This window comes from Phasianus colchicus, chromosome 12 (genome assembly GCF_987193195.1).
Source record: "Phasianus colchicus chromosome 12, bPhaCol1.hap1.1, whole genome shotgun sequence".
NCBI classification, from domain to species: domain Eukaryota; kingdom Metazoa; phylum Chordata; class Aves; order Galliformes; family Phasianidae; genus Phasianus; species Phasianus colchicus.
Window position 1 is genome coordinate 19155020 of NC_143447.1, and position 17031 is coordinate 19172050.

Here is a 17031-nt window from a genome sequence, read left to right on the forward strand (position 1 = left end):
ATGATCTCCTCTGCCCTCAGTGCATAATTACCATTGGCATTTAGAGCTGGTTTCAGTAGAGGTATGCAGTGAAAGCTGGTTGGACGTGTTCAGACGACAAAACTTCTGACAGCTGATAATCTGAGATGAAAAATGAATTAAAAGCGAAATGCATTGTAATGTCAGGAACACTTCTGAAGATGCTGATATTTTCTTTGTCTCTGTTTCCTGGAGACAGCTGTGCTCTATCTAAAAGCAGCAAGCCAAGGCTGCTGTGCCTGGTTGAATTCACTTCTTTCATGTCATGTTGGGTCCCACATCCCAAAATGTAGCTATACATTGGGTGGTAGGGCACAATGCTTTCTTAGAGCTTCCCAGCTCTCCTGAGAGATGCTGTGGCTGTTTGCATGGGCAGCTGCTGGAGCTGTGGTGGGACTTTGGCTTCACTTGGAAGATGGCTGCCTTGTAACCATCTGCTTGGTGAAGTTCTGCCTTCACATCTCCACTCCTCTGCCATTTGAGAGATCTGCCCTGAGCTCTGGCTGGCTTATCTGGGAGGAAACTTCTGATGTCTTCTGAAATCTAAGCATGGCACTGGGCTCTTCTCATGGCCAGGTGGCAAAGTGGGAAGTACTTGGGTTAACTTGAAGAATGAAGAAAGCAATAGTGAGCCTGGACTGGTGGGCCATGTGCCAAGGAGCAGGTTCTGCAGCTGGGCTGATGGGTCTGCCTGTGGGGAAAGGAGGTGAAAATACCTTTTTCTTACAAGCATCATTAAGTTTTTTGGATGAGACAGCTGTGGCACAGCGCTCTCCAAGTGCAGTCTTCCCAGGGTGTGTTTTGATATTTTTTTCCAGACTCTTTTTTTTGGAACCACAAGGATGGGCTGTGTACCAAGTGAACATAGGAGTCCTTAAAGATTGTTAGCTCTATGTAGAGTGGTCATGAATATGTGGAGGAATGGGATAAAAAGCAAAGATACCTGGACCCTCCTGCTGTGCTGGGATAGGCTGGCTGAGGTTTGGTGCAGGAGCCTCACAGGACTTAGTGGGGAGATGGATTTCAGGTTCCACTTCTCAGACCATGCTGGGTCTGGACTGAGCTGATGAGCTGCTCTTGAAGATATACCAGCAATGAGAAACAGTGGATTAGTTTTCCTGAGTTGCTCTGTTTTCTCCTTGGCCGGATTCTTCTCCAGGATGAAGTGCTCCTGGCCTGGAGGAGAAGTGTGACATTCCTTCCCAAAGTGAAATATTGCAGGTCCACCAGTCCCAGTGCTCAGGCACTGCCTCTGGCCTGGTTCCTGTACCACCTCCAATGTCTTCACTTTAAATCCTCTTTCAAAAAAATTACATTAATAGGAATGTGAAGGATGCGAAGTCCAGCTCTTAAAACTGGGAAATACTGGGATAAAGTTGCATTCACAAACTAATTTCAGCCTCTGTGCAATGTCCTGCCCTGACTTCCAAGCTGCTTTCTCCTAGCTGCTGCTGGGCACAAGTGGGAGAGGTAATGGAGGAAAACACCATTTGGTCTCTGTGCTTTTCTATGCTTGGCAGCACAGCACTGCCAGCAGTGGGAGATGCAGTAGGAAGCTGTTCTGCTGGAGCCCGTATCTTTCATGGCATCTATAGCTGTGAAAATAGCATACTGTGTGCTGCTGGGCTATTGTAGGGGAAATGCTCAGCAGTGTGCACGGTGCCCCATGGATGATGCACATCTGCCCAAAGTGGCATCCTGAGGTTGTTGCAGCATGTGTGGTGGTGATGTGGGAGCAGAAGTGGGCAGGGCTGGGGGATGTCTGATGCGTGAGCTCAGCTACCTTCCCAAGAGGACGTAGCAGAATGGATTAAGCCCCCTGTGGCAGTTTGGGGTGGGCTGCCTCTGAGTCCAAGCCTTGCTTTGCTCCTGCACACACCCAGTATGCAATTGTCCAAATCTCAGCAGCAGCCCCTTCCCTTTGCTTCTCTTTCTGGTGGCATGGGTGTGCCCAAAGCGGCTTTGCAGTGTGCCCTCCAAGGGTAATAGGAGAACAAAGCAGAGCAGAACAGCCCAAGCTGGCTCTGGAGCTAACTTCCAACATAACCTCCTAGTTTTTAGGGAAAACACCATTTCATTTTCTATTTTGACAGTCAGCTTGGGGTTTTTTCTGCTTTTCCTTTGACCTCGTATAACAGCAGCTCCAGACAGCTCAGCCGTAGGAAGTGGGGATCGAATTGCTTTCTTAATCCTTTGTTTTTCATATGAGGGTGTGTGAACTACAAGAAGGATCTTGTTCAGACCCTTCTTTCCAATTTATGTCCAAGCCAGCGGAGCAGGGCTTGGAACCATGATACTTCTGGAGGAAAATAGGCAGTGGGAACACTGTGGGATTGGTGGTGCTGCTCAGCAAACAGTAAGAGGGAAAGGAGAGCGATTGCTCATTCTGTTTCCTAACTCCAAACATGACCCAGGGTTTTCATAAACTTTCTGCTCGGGTTTCAGGAAACTGCCAGTGAAACTGCATTCCTCGGGGTGTGTTTTTTCTCTTTTCATTTTGAGATATAAAATATCATCACCTACAAGTATGAGGCCCCAAAAGGTGTTCTCTAGGGGGTATGGGCAAGGAGTGGGGGCAGGCTGACTGCTGGAATAAGGCCACTCTTGTCTCTGGGGTTATCATTTTGCTTTATTTAGGGTGTGAGGTGCTCACTTGTCTGTGGTTCTTGCTGTCAGTTTTTGCTGTCTTGTGGTACTCCAGATCCTAAGATGCATTCACCCTCCTTTTGGCACTTGGGGGAGAGCTCACTGGTGGAGGAAGATGAGCTTCCCATCATGTAGGGAAATTCAGTGTCCTTTTCCAAAATCATGGCCTTGAAGGCTTCAAGTGAGAAAAAGACACGTTAAATAAGAATATGAAACCAGCAGGAATGGGGCCAGGGTAGTGCTGGAGAGGAAGGAGCAGTAGCACTGCAGGGTTCTGCTCTCCACAAGCTCCTTTAACCCTCAGTACCAATTCTGGGGGCCAAAACATATCAAGCAGCAAAGAAAGTCTGGATCTCCAGGCTCCAGTAGAGAAGAACTGAGAAAGGGCTGAAGTTGGAGGCATAACCCAATGCCTCCTCCAATTTCAGTAATGTTGAAGGATGATGCCCTGTTTCTGTCTACAAGCAAATCAGGTGTGGACAGCAGGATGGGTGAAGTGGATGAGTTTGAGTGTCTGTATATCACTCTGAAATAAAGATGCAGAGCAGCAGAAAGCCAGCACTGTCCTGCAATGAAGGGACTAGTTTTATCTTTGCTACTGTTCTCTGGTCAGTGCTAACCTGATAGGTGGAGGGATGCTATGGGTAGGGCAGTGCCCATGGCTTCTGCTGCAGCCTTGGACAGGACAGGTTTGGGAATGGTAGGCAGGGCTCAAGGGAAGAATCACAGAACCACAGAATCACAGAATTGCCAGGGTTGGAAGGGACCTCAAGGATCATGAATCTCCAACCCCCCTGCCACACACAGGGCCACCAACCGTCCCACCTAATGCTAGACCAGACTGCCCATGGCCCCATCCAACCTGGCCTTGAACACCTCCAGGGACGGGGCATCCACAACCTCCCTGGGCAGCTGTTCCAGTACCTCACCACTCTCTCCGTAAAGAATTTCCCCCTGATGTCCAAAGGTCAGGGAGAACTCCATTTGCTGGTAATTTGGTTTTTTTTTTTTGCCTTGCAGTCCTTTGAGATGGCTCTGGGGATGAGGTTGAGAGGTGTGTGGGTTGGGTGTGATCCAGTGTGACCACATCTCCCCACTGTGCTCCATAGCAAATCCATCCAGGCTGGTAAACACCTCACATGGAGAAGTCTGGAAAGCTTAATTGCTCCTAGTAATTAATCTTCGGGGTCCTTACAAGAGTAACAGAGCATGTGGTATCTTACAACATATGTGAGTATGGAAGAGACCCCGAGATGCTGAAGGCACCCAGCATGTAGGGCTGTGTACATCTGAGACTTGTGAGAGCTGTGGTTCTCTCTATGCCTGAATTCAGACCTCAGGTGGTATCCTTATTGCCACCCAATCAACACATTAATGGCAGCTCCTCACCCCCCAGCCCCTCTCTGGTAGAATCAGGGCAATGCTCATGGAGGGGCTGAATTTGGGATGGGCAAAGCAGAGTTCAGCTGAGCCCAATGGAACTGAGAGCAGTTCCTATAGATTAGCTACCAGGGGCCAACATTACTGAGCAAAGGCAGTCAGAATGCTTGGTTAATTAGAGAAGACCCATTACTGGCAGCCATGGGGCATATTTATTTTTAAAGTCTGTAACTGACAGCGAGAACATGCCTCTGGCAAGAGATCTGAGGCTCTGACTATGTAATTCAGTTCAAAAAGGGATTTACTTTTTTCAAAACCAAACCCCAATGTCCCACCTCCTCCCAGCCAAGGAACGGGCACGATCAATGAGGCGGTGCTGGAAGGGGCGAGGGCTGTTATTTATGCTAAGTTTCCACCTCCTTCCTTCCTTCCTACCAACTCCCCATGACCCAGACCTGCCTGGTGAGGAAAACGTTTCCCCAGCCCTGCCAACTGTGGGATAAATAGGTCATCCAAAATATGCAAAAGCTGGTTCCAAGTCTTCCAGCAGCTGGAAAGACCTCAGAAGACTTGAGATGAATTAAGCCCATCGTAATTGTTTTCCTTCCAACCTGGGTTTTGAAGCTCTGGATCCTGCAAGAGATGCAGTCCAAGGGCATGATACAGTAGGTGAAGAAGGAGAGCAGCAGTTCCAGTTTTAATTTCTTATTCAGAGCTTTTCAGTAGTGATGGCATCCTGATAGAAAAATGGTGTCGTCTACTTCACTGTAGGTAGTGGCTGTGAATTTTCAAACAAAATAGGGAAACATGCAGCCAAGGGTGGCTTTATCACTTCTGTGGTTCCTTAGTGGTGTTCTCAACCTCATATTGTTACCCAGTATTGCTGGAGGATTGAGAGTGATGCAGGAGAGCTTCCCTGAGAAAGGGAAGCTTGTCAAGTCTGCTCTGTGACTGCAGGATGCACCTGGAGAGCAACAGTTTGCCTTAAATAAGGGTGGGTCCACATGCCAGGGAGCTGTTGAAAGTCCTCCTCTGCCCACATTTGCACATCCCTGCTTCCACCCTCTCACACTTTGATTGTAATAAAATAACCCGAAGGTATATTGGAATCATTAGGTTTTGGAGATCTCTCTTGTATGGGAAAATTTCAGGGAAAAAAGCCAGCCAACCAGTTGCTGCTCTTCATGCAGATGTTCATCAGCTGTTAGTGCCTGATGAAGCGGCAGCCTTGGGTGGGATGAATCACTTCCAGCTTAATTGCAATTTGCATCCTTGTTTCTTAGTGTTAGAAGCAGGTTTTGTGTAGTACTTGGACAACGTAAGGCTATTAAAGAATCATAGAATGGCCTGGGTTGGAAGGGACCTCAAGGATGATGAATCTCCAACCCCCTGCCACATGCAGGGCCACCAACCTCCCCATTTAATACCAGCCCAGGCTGCCCAGAGCCCCATCCAACCTGGCCTTGAACACCTCCAGGGATGGATGGGGCATCCACAACCCCTCTGGTCAGCTGTTCCAGCACCTCACCACTCACAGATAATGCCATATCTTGCAGTGTATGAGATGAAAACAAAAGAAAACTATACCTAGAAATGCTGCTTTTTGGGCTCTTGTATTCTTTTCACCGTTGCCTTTGCCACACTGCTGTTCACAAGAGGAGCCCTGAACATATCACCAGCCCTCTGTGAACCTATTCTTGATATCTCTAAGTGACATTGAACTAGAGGGTAGAGATGTGACTCCTAGTTAGCAGGGAGGGCAGCTCCAGCCATGGAAGGGTCCCAGTTCAACCCCAGGAGCTGCTCAGAATGATCCCATGAGGGCTGTGCTGTGGTCCTTTAATTACACAGAAAATATCTGTGCATGACAGAGGCTGTGGGTAGTGAAAGGTGGGAAATAGAGGAAGCGAATGTCGTTAGCGAGTACCGAGTTGGCCATCAACAACTTCCTGCCATTGTCTGTCCTCCCTCCATTCCAGTGCTGCAGGCTGGAGCGCAGCCAGCTGCTGTCAGCAGGTACTGCCCTGCATCACAGCTGCACCCAGAGGTGTTCCCCAATGGGGAGTGTGCAGATGCAGGCAGTGGGGTGGGCTGGGGTGAGCGTCTCTGCTCAGGCTGTGTGTGTGGGGATGGTGGCTTGAAGTGTTCCTGCTGCTGCCCTTCCCTTGGGTGCAGGCTCCTCTGTGTGTCGATAAGCAAAGGAGAAGATGCCGAGCTGCTGCATGAAACCGAAATATCCAGACGGTGGGATATATCCCAAGCTAGGATATGTCTGGAAAAATGACACAGAACTGTTGGTTTGGATTTCGATGCACATGGGAAAAGGTAGGTCTTGCACCTGTGATATGGCAGCAGTTTGAAAATGTGTGTCTCTGGTTCCTTTTTATTTTCTGAGCTCTTATCTTTCTCTAAATGCTGTTTAGAGAGTGGTTTGGCTGTAATCCTCTCTTCAGTCTTATTCCTTTGTCTGAGTCAACCCTGGGAGACAAATAGCAGCAGCTCCTGTGAGCAGAGCGTGCTCTCCTCCATGCCTGACCTGAATGGCACTGGGGCTTCTGCAAGTAGCATGGGCAGGTGGGGGGGCCTCAACCCTTCCTCCTGGGGGCTGTGTCTGCTGGGGACAAGGCCTGGGTTTGTGCCATGTGCAGGATCATTGTTCTGTCTTCATAGTTTTTTTTTTTTTTATTATGGCTGATGTGTGTGAGGTTTTAAGCTGTTCTGTTGCTGATCTCACGTGGAAGTACCCCAAAGCCTGTGTTTGATCGTCTCCATAATCAAATGTGTGTGATGCCCTGTTTGTTTAAGGAGGGAAAGAAAATACTGCGGCAATGATTTTGCACCAAGTTAAGGGGAAATGCTTTGCAGGGCATACATATGCATTATATATGCATGCAGGGAAGTGGTGTAGGTGAGGTCCTGGAAACAAAGGTCGATTTCCCTCCTGCCCATGCACACCTTGTGCTGTGCTGCCCATTGCTTCCAGACATTTCCCAACAGCCCCAGCTAATATTACAGCCAGCTTTTAATTGAGGAGTGTACATGCAGTAGGGTTGTACAGTGCTGCTCACTGCAAATATGCCAGCTCTGTGAGCTTTCTGCTTTCCCTGTGCTTCAGTCCCCTCTGCCTCCTTCACAAAACAGTGCAAATAAAGACATGGAATTGCATGAGAAGTGAGAGCATCCACAGGGCAGCTGGCACGCTCATTGAGGTGCATGGCATAGAGCTCCTATGGCTCCATCCCCACAACGGGGCTGCTTTGGGATTTGGGGGATTCTGGTTCCATGGAGCTCTGGCTTGTCACCGAGACCCTTCTGGGACTGTGTGATGCCACTGGGGGAAGGCAGCTTTGGGGATGGGATCTGGCTGTAACTCAGTTTCTGGCAAGAAAAATAAATCCCTTCTTGCAACTCTGCATTTAACAGTGCTCCATCTAGTTCTGGTTGATGTGGGAGGGAGCAGGCTGCTAGGCAGTGCAGTTCTGCAGCATGGAGGGATGAGCTGAGGGCTCAGTGGGGATGCTGCCAACCTGCCCTGTTGTGCTAAGTGGCTTTGTGTGACTACACTCTTTAGAGGAGGAGAGTTACTTTCATTAACCCTTGGCTGCTCACTCCTCTTGGCAGAGAGGGGAGCTGGGATTATCTCTATGTTGATGCACAGATTTCAGCCCTCATAGGGCTGTTTAAACCCAAGCAGGGTGGAGAAAGGTTCAGCACCTGCAAGCAGCGTGATGCAAAGTTTGCTGTTGGACAAAGTGAGAACAGCAGCACCTGCTACCCTGTTGCTGTGGGGCTCCTTGCAAGCAAGCTGGCTCCTCAATCAGGTAGGTGTCTGTGTGTTTGTTCCTAGGGGCTGTAAAGCTCTGTGATGGAATTAGATCTGTGATTGAAGCAAAACACAGGAACTGTGCTCCTGCCTATCCATGGCTTAGGGCAGTAAGTGATCATAGAACTAAGGTTGGAAAAGGCTTTTGAGATCACCAAGCCCAATTATAACCTGCTGCCCGTGTTCCTCAATGCCACACCCCCATGGTTTTGGAACATCCTCGGGGATCCCAGTGCTCCATGGGCAGCTGTGCAGTGCAGCACTGCTCTTTTGGAGAAGCAAGAGCTCCTGTGTCCAAGGGATCCCAGGCACCGTGCAGGGTGATGCTGTTGGGTGCACTTCCCATCCCTCTGAGGTGGCTGCAAAGAGGATTTAATGCAGTTGAAGTTTGGGTACAACAAAGTCGAGCTGCAGATCAGAACCACATGCTGTAAGCGCCGCAGGCACCGAGTGAAACCTGAGCTGCTGAGGTTCCCCTTAAATCTGCACTTTCTCATTTGGCTCTCATATTAAAGCTGTATTTCAGAGCTGTCTAACCCTCTCGAAAGATGATGAATAACAATAAAAACATTCACTGGAGGACTGTCATCGTTTCCAAAGGAAGTGTAATAAGTTCTTTACGACAGGACTTTTTTGCTGCGTACACCCGTAAACTAGCTTTAAGTTACAACTTATTAAGCCTCTAAACAATTAGAGCTCAGCTGTGGGTGAGGTGCTGGGGCTGCTCCTGGTGGGTTCACCTCTGTTTGGGGTTGGAGGGAATTTCTTGGCTCTCCCATTCTGGGAGTGACGGTAAAGGAGCTGCCATGTGCCAGCACTGCCTGTGTCTTTGCACAGTTGGACTTCTGGTTGTTATGAGCCGTGGGTGCTGTGTTGCATTGGAGGAGGCTGCAGGAAAGAGCAGTTCAAGCTTTTCCACCCAACCTTATGTGGACTGGATTTGGAAAATGAGCGGTTGAGGGGATTGTAGAAGAGTTGTCCAGAAGGCACCCAGCAGCCTTTAGGGAGATGCAGAAGTCTGGCTGGGAGGGCAGACCCTTGTGGCCCCACAGTTACCCCTGAGAATCCCTATAGAAAAAGCAAACTGTGTGGTTTTAGGGCATTTGGAAGAAGATTTCTCAATATTGACTGTGGGAAATGCTGTTGCACAGGATGTCCTGCCCAGCTCCTTGTGAGCCTCGCATGAAACCCTTCTTGCTGGTTCATCCTCTTTGGAGATGTTGGTGTGTGCCCTCTAAAACTATTCCAGATACATTGATTTAGGTGGAAGAATGTGATAAAAGACCATTTTATGGCTCTTCTGTACTGAAGGATCAGGATGTTTTCTTTGTATTGGGGCAGCCCTGGCTGGAATTGCCCTGGCTTTGCTTGGATTGGAGCTGAGGTCTGCAGTATAAGCTGCTCATGGTGGTGTTGGGTTGGTGGTTGGACTTGATGGTCTTAGTGGCCTTTTCCAGTTGTATTCATTCTATATTCTGGGCTCTTCATCGTTTTCTCATTGTGTTGAGTTGTGAAACCTGTGCAGACTTATACACCCATGGATTTCCCTGGCACGTTTAGTTCTACAGCTGTAGTTCATTTAAGTGACACCCATTTGTTAACTGGGCTCCAGCCTCTGAGCGATCTCAAACTGAACAAAAATGATTTATAATTCAAAAATGAAGCTGTTGGCTGAGCTCTGTCTGCTGTGGCAAGAGGATGAGTTTATCTTGTACCACATGGAGATGTTTGCTAGATGGATTCACAATTCAAGCCCATTTTGCCCATGATAAAAGTAATTTGCCATTGTCTGAATGTCTATCACACACTCCTATAGTGTGACTACTCCTCTTGTCCATATCTCATGTTCATTCTGGCTTCTGCAGAATGGCACCCCATTGTGCCCTGGTGGTGGTGATGCTGGGCGCATTCAGGGGCCTGCTGCAAGCTTTCCAAAGGCAGACCCAGTGGAATTGGTTCAGCCTGTGAAACACTTTTGTTCTTTTTTTTTAAAGCTTTTCCAGGCAGATTTTGGTTTGTACTGCTGGCTCACTTTGTGTGTGTGTGTGTGTGTGTATATATGTATGAACATATATTTTCTTTTTGTAACTAATGCCACTAACATGGCTCGTGGAGCAGTAGATGTTATTGGCAGCAGGGTTATTAAGAAGCAAAACCAACCCCAAATGCATCTGTAACCTGAAATGTTTGATCCAAACTATTTTGTAAGAAGGAGGCTTTGCACTGGGGATTCCTGGTTACGGCTTCCAGGACATCTGAGCACCTCTTTCTTTGGGTGCCTGCAGTCCTGCAGCTGGTGTCCTCAGATTTGCGTGGACATCTAGAGAGGTGGTTTCTGGTTTCTCTGTCTGCCCATCCATCCCATGGTGTGTGCAGTGCAGAGGTTGGGGTGATGCTTTGCCACCTCCAGGTAGGAGCAGGAGCCTGACTTGTTTCTGCACATCTTTGCTCTAAGAAACTATATTGCCAAAACCATTTGTAAAGGATGAGGATTTGTAGCACATACCAGAATTATTGCATGATTTTGTTACATTAATTTCCTGATGAGTGACTTCTAGTCCAGCACTGATGGGCAGTGTTGTTTTGTTGGCTGTGTCACTATGACTTGCTTTACTGATTTTTAAATTGAGCTGAATAGCAGATTTGTTAGGAATTCACATTACTCAATATTTGTTTACTAAGCTCAAACGAGCCAATTCTTGTGCTCACTGAAATGTTATGCATAAATAATTCATGGATACATATGCATAAAGTAGCTCTTAAATGCAAGGCTGAATCCATGGCAGGATCCAAAGGATGGTTGGACTAGATGATCTCAGTGATCTTATCTGACTCTAAGGACCCTGTGATGCTCCTAGTTCTTCTGAGAGGCAGGGCGTGCTGGGAGAGATGCTTTGCTTAAGCCAGTGCAATTGGGCTACTATACAGATAGATATAACTATCTGCCAGGCCTGGGGAGCTCCTTCTGTCCAGAAGGCTTTGCTCAAAAGCTGAAGTGCAGCTGGGGGAGAGGAAGTGAAAACCTTGAGGTGGAAGGAGCAGAGGAGCCTGAAGCACAGGCTTGACCCTGGACCCATTGCCTGCAGCTCTCAGAGCTGACCAGGGATGCTCTCCTGTGCCTGGCACAGGGATTGGCAAACCTTCCTGCTGCTGGGGCTTGCTTTTTGCATGCATTTGTGTTCATTAAGAAATCAGACTCTGTTCCCCCAGAAGCATTTGTAGCTTTAGTTTTCTCCTTTTCCACTTGCCAAGCTCAGCATTGTAGCAGCAAATCCTTCTTTGCTCAGTGTGGAAAATAAGAAAAAGAAAACTGCTCTCTCCATTGTTATTTTTACAAGCTTCAGCCCCACACCATCAGCACTGCTGTGCATCTTTTGTGTGCTGATGTAGCATCAGCCCCATATCCCTCAAACCCTGCAGTGGGTGGAGGCTGTCTGCGATGGCTGAGGTCTCTGAGAGCATGCTGCTGGGCAGTGAGCAGGCAGCTGATGTGCAGTGATTTTTAACCATCTTTCAGCCCTCTGATTTCTGTAAGCTGAGTGCGTGTTGCACTGTTAAGCCACCTTGATGCTGTTTTGGTGAGCAAACACTGCTTGGCTTGGTGTGAACAGTGAGGAATCCCCATCCTCTGCTCCGATGGATACTTGGATGTGTGCTGTGCACAGGCATCTGCTTCCAAATGAATTTTCCAGGACTCCGTGTGGCTTTGAAATCCTTTTTCCTCCAGGTTCTGTTGGGGTTAAGGCGATAAAATAAAGCATTTCTCAATGGCCTGTGCCATCTAGTGGCAAAGCAGGGCTGGAGCCAGCAGAGCAGCAGGTTCATGCACTCAATGTTGGACCAGGATGGGATTTTCTCTCTGCTTGCATTGGTGCTTTAAGGGATACCTCCTGCAGACACCCAAGGTCAGGCTGGATGGGCTCTGAGCACCTGATGGAGCTGTGGGTGTCCCTGTTCATTGCAGCAGAGTGGGACCAGATGGCCTTTAATGGTCCCTTCCAACTCAGTTCTATAATTTATTTTGCTATGGTGCAATTGAGCTCATTTTTGGATGCCAGGTGAGCAGCTGAGGTGCACAGCCAGCCCTGAAAACTGAGAGGCAACTCATACTGGAACTAAAGCAGGTTGATGAGCCTGCAACCAAAGAAAAAAAGAACCTGGAACAACCCATCCCATTAAGCTGTGTATTTACACTGCTAGTTCTAAACTAATGCTCTCTGCTATTTACCAAGCTGAAACCACAATATTTTACCAAGTGCTCCAGAATCCAAGATGCATTTTTGCAACCCCAAGTCAGTGGAAACTTAGCAGTTTATTTTTCCCTTTGGAAAGTAACCAGTTCCTATTTTTATCCTGCTTAAAGCCCACACTGTCACCCACCAGACTCCGGCAAGCAAACATTTCTTCTGTCCTTCACACCGAAACTGCCAGGTTTCCCAAAAAAATCAAACAGTGGGTTGTTACGTGGTGACCCTGAAATAGAAATGGAAAATGCCCTGGCACCAATACAGATATCTGTCAGTAAGGAAAACAAGGCAAACTATTAAATGACATTTAATCTCGGGTTGCTGGGTGTAAGCCAGTCTTCCTTTCTTAGAGGGCTGGATGAAAGGTGGGTTATCCCATGTCGGACTGCAGTGTTGGTTTTACACCTGACCTCAGGTCCTGTTGGTGTACCCAATGTTGGTGATGTGTGCTATGATACAGCTGCATCCTGCAAAAGAAGATGGCTCCCAGGTCAATGGGAATGGCTATGGAAGCTAGTGCTGAGTTGCTGGTACTATTGGAGAGTCTGGGTTGGGTTTTGTTGAGCCCAGGACCCCATCATTAGGGTCTGATGGGGCTTTCTGTTGCCTGAATGTATTAATTTTTGATTAAATTCTCAGTGCAGTGTTCCTCTGCTTGCTGTCATTTTCTGCCACGCTCTGTGGGACTTCTGTGAGGAAAGCAATGATGGAGAACCAGTGAACTTTGAATCATTTTTAAGTTGCTATATATTAAATTATTTTACGGTTTTGGCTTTAAAGCTTCAGATTTAATTTCTTTGCTGTTTTCTTACTTGGCTTGCCTACCTGAACTGTATTGGGTGGGCTCCAGCCCTGGTGCCCACACAGGTTTCTCTGCCATTGCATACCACCAAAATTCTTCTTTTTGGGAGAAATGCTGGAAGAAGAAGCTGTGGGTGCCCCCTCCCTGGAGTGCCCAAGGTCTGGCAGGATGGGGCCCTGGGCACCCTGATCTGGTGGGAGGCAACCAGCCTGTGGCAGGGAGTGGGGCTGGGTGGGCTTTCAGGGTCTTTACAACTGAAGCCACAATGCTTTCACACCCAAGCAGGAGGTGGCAAAGCCTCAGAATTCTGCTGGTTCTGATCCAGCAGAACAGAATCACAGGAACATAGAGTAGCTAAAGTCAGAAAAGACCTAAGGTCATCAAGTCCAACCATCAATGCATCACCACCATGCTCACAAAGCAGCTTAACACAGAAGGGGCTTCATTACACAAATATTCAAGCTTTTAATGGAATACTCTGTTTATTCTAAGCACCAGACCTGGTGTCCTTTTTTCACTGTTTGATTTCATGCAGTGAAAAGTTCTGTTGCCAAAATGGCAGAGGTACCTTTGGGCATTTGGCTGGCTTTCTCACGATGTTTTGTGAACTGGCATCACCACCAGCATGTTGGAAAGCCCCCTCCTTGGTACTGATGTTAAAAAAGGAAGAGTAACACAGTATTAAAGTTAATTAAAGTTATTGGAAAGAAATGTTTCCAGCCAAACGTTTGTGCTGTAATCACAGTCCCAGCTGAAGAAGCTGATGTGAGCCCTGTACTCAGCCCTGTAATTAGTGATAATGTGAGTGGATCCATGTTACTATTTCTTTATCTTTTGGGAAGCAGCCCTCCCCCAGCCAATGCTTTACAGCATCTCCAGTGCTGTGTAGTGTGCTGTGCTCACCCCAAATGCTCTCACCTCAGCCCTGCTTGTGCCCACAGGCAGCAGTGATGTCTCTCAGCATCCTCACGTGGTCCAATGCAGATCACGGGGAGGTGGAAGATAAATATTGGGGTTTTCCTTTATACCCTTTATCTTAAGGAAATGGGCAATTGGTGACCATGTGTCCGTACAGTCCTCTCTAGTGGCTTTTTAACCTGATTTAAAGCAAGTCTACTGGAGAAGAGACAGAGCTTGTGGGGTTTCTAGCAGTGAAGAGTAGACACTGGGGCAGAGGAGGGGCCAGCAGAAGGAAACCCTATGCTGGGTTGACTGTGGTGGGCAGGGAGAGCCACCCATCATGGGAAAATGCACCTACGTTGTCCCTGGATTTCTATTTGATGATGATTATGAATGCAGGAACTGCAAGGGAAAAACACAGCAACTAGTGTACTGACACTGGGCTGAATAATGTTTGTTGGAGGAAATGGAGCAATCATGCTCTGTGTGCATGAAACTCCTGATGCAGGAATGGATGCAGACCACCTCTGGGATCTGCCTTCATGCCAGGCACTCCTAGGGATGTGGTAAAGCATGGGAAATGGCTTCTGCTCAAAAACACAGCCCAGGTTTCCTGTGCTTTGTCACAGCTTGCTGCAACAAGTGTTAGCTGCAATGTTTTCTTTGATTTTTCTCACCCTGATCTCCCTTGTTTTTTCATGCCTCTGGAGTAGTGCAACTGGGGATGCAGCATGGGAAGGTCCCAAGGATGCTCTATGCTGCTTCACTCCCATCTGCTAGAGCTGGTGTGTAGTTTATCTCAAGGGAAGGTAGTCAGTACAAGTGCCATAGCTTGCTGTCACCAGCCCTGTAGAATGGCCCATAGGGAATAATCCCACATGGAAGGGGAAGTCAATGTCACAATGGGTTTTTTTTCCCCTCTGCATTCTAGATTGCAGATAAGGTTTCTTGTTGCACTGAAGACTGCATTTTCTGGAAAATGCTCCACCACAATGTTTTTATTGGACCTGAACACAAAAGCATTGACTAAAACCTTCTCTTGCATTATTCAAATGGTTTTAACAGTGCAAAGGTAGGAGGCTGCAAGAGGTGTCTGAACGGTGATGGCTTTGCAGCTGCCAGATGCACGGTGCAGCAGCACACAATGTTCCAGCACCATGTGGATACAAAGCACAAGCAAACCATGGGCTTTGTTTGCTGGTCGGGCACTCCAACCCAGCACAATTATGTCAGATGTTAATTACTCAAAGCGCATATTGCGTGGGGACTTAGCTGTTTTGGTGAACTTTTGTTGAACTGCAAGTTCCCAAGGGGCCCTGCTCTCCTTGTGCCTCAGAGCTGAGTGCTGTGGTATTTCCAAGCATTGCACGGAGGGTCTGATGCCCGTTGGTGCTCAGGGCTGGTGCAGAGCCACAGTGCCCCCTGCTCCCCTCTCTTACTGCACCGTTGTATTGTTTGCTCACAAAGGGGTTGGGACATTGGATCCAACAGCGTGTTCCAATGTGATATTGGGGATACTATGGGCCAGAATGTTGGAAAAGACCTCTGAGATCCTCGAGCCATCCCACTAGGCCCACTGACCATGTTCCTCAGTACCACATCTCCATGATCACCATTGATCACCTCCTGGGATGCTGACCACACCACCACCCTGGGTAGCCTGTGCCACTGCATGACTGCTCTTTCAGAGAGGAAATTGTTCCTAATAGCCAACATGAAAGCAGTTTTTTTGAGACACGTAGGGACCTTCTTCCTCCCTGTCTAATAATTTTTCAGTGTTCTCTTGGTATCTCAGGGTTGCTTCCCTGACCTCGGTGAACGGGCACAAAGAAATGCTAGGTGATTGGGTTAGGAAGGGGTCCTGATAATTATTATAAAACTATTATTAAAAAAAAAAAAGAATTATTAGCTTGAAAAGGGAGAGTTGGTGTGTCCTACATGTTTCCATGCAAGTGGGAAAGGCTTTTTTTTCCCCATCTGGGTGGATAAGCTGTTTGAGCAGATTACCCCAGCAGCTTCCACCCCGCGTGGCTGTGTGTTGTGGCCGTGTGTTGAGCCCCTGCAGCAACAAAGAGCGGATTCACGGTGGGGTCCCGTCCCCATGAGGTCATTTTCTGCTGAAGCTCGGCTCATTAGGCCGGCAGCCTTGTTGATACAGCCTCAAAGTGAGGGTGATGAGTGTGACCGGGTTTGCTGCATTGTGCCTGCCTGGCGCGTGGAGCTCCGGCTTTGTCTGGGGCTGGGAATGGGGCCGCTAATTGCAGAAGCTGCCTGGCTGCTCCAGCCGCGTGTCGCCGTGAGGTCACTTCTATCCCAGTGCAGTGCTGCAGCCATCCCCGTGTGACAATGCAGGATGGGTCACTGTGCTTCAGTAGGTGACTTCCTCCTGACCAACCCCACCACAGCCACCTGGCACCCTTCCTGTGCCCTCCTCCTGCAGCCCTCTGCCATGCTCCATAGGGGGACGTGGGTGCTGCCCTCTGCACATGGGGGTTCTGGGGGTGAAACTGGGATGATCTATCCCAGGGCTCACTGAATTCACTGTTTCACCGTTAGGATTTAGGAAGCAGACACCTGGGTCTTGTTTTTAACTGTTGTTTGAGGTGCTCAGCCTTCATCAAGTACCACATGCTGATTGCGGAGATGCTTTACTATGGAACTGCAGGAAAAAGATGCTCAAATGACCTTTTGCAATTTCTGTTTTAAGCTAATTATTACTTAAATCTAAGGGTTTTATTTGTTAATAATTGTGGGTGAAACTCCTTGACCCGTAAATGCTCTGTGATTGGTTTTGTTTTTAAACTAAAGCATGGTGGTGATAGGTTAATGGTTGGATTCTGTGATCTCGGTCATCTTTTCAAACCTTAGTGCTTGTATGGACAAATGAGGAGGAAGCTATGCTTCCTTTTACACCAACCAGACTGACTGTGCACTAAGAAGCCCTTCTGGGGGAGCTACTCATTTTCTAATCTTGTGGCAATAGCTATGTGGTACGGGAGTCCTGGGTAATGAGAACAAACTGATCTCCAAACACACTCAGTGTGGAAGGAAAGGGAGAAGGGTTTCAGCCGTGAGTCAAAAAAAAAAAAAAGTTTATTTTAAATAAAGATTACAAAAATAACTTACTGTCTAAGATGATGTGAAAACCATTAAATAGCAATTTAACGTAATTATAATCATGGGTGAGCTAAGGGCTAGCTTACACAATTACCATC

At 47.9% G+C, this 17031-nt stretch overlaps 1 long non-coding RNA gene across 1 annotated transcript; it reads right to left on the reverse strand.

Moving 5' to 3' along the window:
* Positions 1–12425: 12425 nt before the first annotated feature.
* On the reverse strand, positions 12426–15251 carry LOC116225580 (uncharacterized). The gene is made up of 3 exons (XR_004166116.1): positions 14494–15251; positions 13835–13951; positions 12426–12581 (listed from the first exon to the last, which is right to left on the reverse strand). It is a non-coding gene; the product is annotated as an uncharacterized LOC116225580 (long non-coding RNA).
* Between the last annotated feature and the right edge of the window lie 1780 nt (positions 15252–17031).